The 3,291-nt window shown below is 53.2% G+C and overlaps 1 pseudogene; it reads right to left on the reverse strand.

Annotated features, from left to right (window-relative positions):
- Positions 1-995: 995 nt before the first annotated feature.
- LOC136506555 (uncharacterized) lies at positions 996-2,322 on the reverse strand (annotated as a pseudogene).
- Positions 2,323-3,291: the final 969 nt, after the last annotated feature.

The following is a 3,291-nucleotide window of genomic DNA, read 5'->3' on the forward strand; positions in this document are numbered from 1 at the left end:
CGGCTTGCGCTAGGATTCGGCGAGGGCGTAGCGATGTCGGGGCTCGGCTTATATGGGGCGCTTCGCGTGGGCGCGCGGCAAGCGAGCGAGGCGGGGCAACGTGGGACTCTCCGGCGGCGATGGCGGTGCTGGGGTCTCTGGAACGGCTGCGCCTTGCGCTCGGCTTAGATGGGGAGGTGGAGCAGACGTAGGGCGGTATTTAAGGTGCACGGAGGCGTGGGCGGCACGGCACGCGCGGCGTAACGGAGGCAGACACGGACGGCGACGGTGTCCGAGCTGGCCACGACGCTAGGAAGAAGAGGCGCCTGACGGGTGGGGATGGACTGTCAGCGTAAGGAGGGAGAAGGGATGGCTCAGCTGGGCTGCTGCGCAGGCTTTTGCTGGGCCTGACTTTGCTGGCTGCACGGTGGAGCGGAGCTGGGCTGCTGGGCTGCGCAGGACGGCTTCCAGCAGGGAGAGGGGAGAGAGAAGTTAAGTTTTTTTTTTTAATGTTTCTCAAATCCATTTTAATCATTTTGAATTTTAGACAAGACACACATTCCAATAATTCCAATGCACCAGCATGTATGCACAAACACGTTGCTAATCCTTATATTTGATTTTAATTTTAACAAAGTTTTTATTATATATTTTTTCTAGGTTTAAATGCTCACAAAATACCAAATTAAATCAAATTTATCTATTTTAAAACCTTGTAAATTTTAGAGTGTTACAGTTAAACATTCAAATTGGAGAGGGGAGTGTTTTGAGTCCTTTCTTTCTTGGGCACTTGACGAATCCTAAAAGTGTGCAGGTGCTAACAGTCTACATAGAAACATTAAAAGAAAGTACACATCAGTTTACTACCCTGGAAATGGAAACCATACATAAAAGCAAACAGCATACACTTGAATCCAGTTCTTGGAAATGAAATAGCATGGTGCCTCACACCAGGTAGCAGCAGTGCTTCGGCTCAATCAGACTTGCAACGACCAGAATTGATCTACAGCAGCTGTTCATTCAGAAGGGAAGAGCCATGTTGGATTCATCAGGCTGCCATCTGGTGCTCGAAGGTTGTCGTCTGCTATTTCCACTGCAAATGGCGCCATCCAAGCTGTTGATCTCAGTGAATCTGAAAGGGTTTGTGCTCAAGTCCACCTCAAATACCCCAATCTTACAAATATTGTGCCAGCCTTCAGGTCCAGGGGCGGATCCAGGGCCCGGGCTGCCCGGGCTGCAGCCCGGGGTGAGTCCATGTAGCCCCTTTAACATATGTGGTGTTTAGCCTAAAAAACTATGATTTTAATTAGACAAAAGGAGGCCTAGGAAGCAAGATCAGACTGTTTTGAACGTGAATCAGCAGCTCAGCCCGGGGCGCAGCCCCGTTTTGGATCCGCCCCTGTTCAGGTCCCAAGTATATCACAACCAGCAATAGTTTTCCGTGCCACTCAACTATGTTCCACCTCTGTCCATAGCTATCCTTGACCTCTGGCAGTTGAGTCACACAGCGCTCGACACCAGAAACCATCAGGCCACTGTCGTCTTCTGAGATGTCAAAGACAAAGAGGTTCGTGGTGACCTTGCTAAACATGTAGACCTTTCCCTGGTACAAGGCAATGTCACTGAACTTACTGATGTAGCCACCTTGGCACACGCACCACGACGTCATTCCAGGCCGCCAGAGGGCAAGGCTAGCTGTGCTCCTGTGCACGGAGACGGCAGCCACAATGCACTTGCAATCACGGTCAGGTGAGGAGGACAAGACTACCTTGCAGAACAACATCAATACTGGGCGTCATTGACCGTGCATTGCACTGCACCAGAGCCGTTGGCGATGGGGACAGATTTACTGTAGGCATCGAGGGAGTGGGTGGTTATGGAAGGCGGCGGGAGGCGGACGACGTCATGGCAGAAAGCGTTCATCAGGAAGCACCAGCCGTCACCAAAGTAGCGACGTTTGTTGAGCTGCACGCCGACGAGCCACCCGTCAAAGGAGCCCACGCAGCGGATGCCCGCCATCTCCCACGAGGGCAGGGGGATGCGCCGCACGCCCGTCATAGCCCCGTCGGCGCAGAAGGCGGAGAAGGAGAGGTCGGAGAGCACGAGCAGCGGGAGCGCGGCGGCGGTCGCCCGTGGACGCGCGCCACGCCCGGCACACGGAGCGCAGCCTGGCGCGGTCGTCGGCGCGGGGGAGGCGACCGACCACGAGCCCAAGGATGTCCGCCGGGAGGTCCGCCCACAACAGGAGCTCCGGCTCGCGCCCCGCGCTGGGCCTTGGCGGCTCAGGAGCCGGAGGACATTCCGTCGAACGCCTTGCCTGCAGCCAAGCCATCGACGGCAGTGGCGTGCCACGGCAGTGCCCGTGTGGGGCGCGGCCGGGTAGAGGTGGGCCTCGCCTCCGTCTTCGGGCAACTGTGCTCGTGCCGCGATCCATGGCCGCCTCCGATCGGTTCATCGATGGTCAGTATGGGGACATCCTGTACTGTTCAGACCGTGGCGATGAGGCCCTTGCGCCGGGCGCTGGGTGCCTCGGCTCCTTCGCACAACAGCACAAGCAGGCTTGGCTGCTACACTGGCATTGGCTAGCGCTTCTGGTCAAAAAGGTTGCAGTGTGTGTGTGTGTTTTCTCAGAAAAAAAGTTGCCCTTTTTTGCAAAAAAAAAGAGAGCCCTGACTGCATTTCGGTTTGTCTTGTGGGCCGCCCATCTTATTTCAATGTGTGAGAGCTGCGTATCACTGTATTAGAAAAAAAAGGAAGATATGTCCCATTGATCAAGATACTCTGCAATGGCCCTGATAGATAATGCTCCTCTAGTATCAGAGAGCCTTCTCATGTTACTGAGAGCCTCTCATAAGCTGTTCTCTTGTTCACAGTTCTTTTTTTTAGATACAAGTGCAAACACATGAGGCACAAGGGTAGATATATTCTGACCATGCAGCCATATGTCTGACCAAAAAAAGTGTATTTTTTACAACCTCCAACTTCTGAGACAATGGCATGGAGAAGAAAGCTCTGATCAAACTCTGAACCTGAATAGGTAAGGCTGCCCAGGGGCGATCTGGCTCAGTTTTGCACAGCCAAAGCCATCTCATATGGAGAGCCCATCCCAATTTTCTGTAAATTGAAGATACCAAGTCCGCCAAGCTCAAAAAGCCGAGTCACTTTCAGTTTCAGCCAACAAGCAGTGAGTCGGTGACCACCTTGCGCATCCTTTCTTCCTCTCCATAGGAAACATCTCCTAATTTTATCAATGGCCATGAGAGCCCAAGGTGGAATATCAATGTCCAATGAGCAGATAAAGCAACATGGAAG

Source organism: Miscanthus floridulus, chromosome 15 (assembly GCF_019320115.1).
Source record: "Miscanthus floridulus cultivar M001 chromosome 15, ASM1932011v1, whole genome shotgun sequence".
Taxonomy (NCBI): domain Eukaryota; kingdom Viridiplantae; phylum Streptophyta; class Magnoliopsida; order Poales; family Poaceae; genus Miscanthus; species Miscanthus floridulus.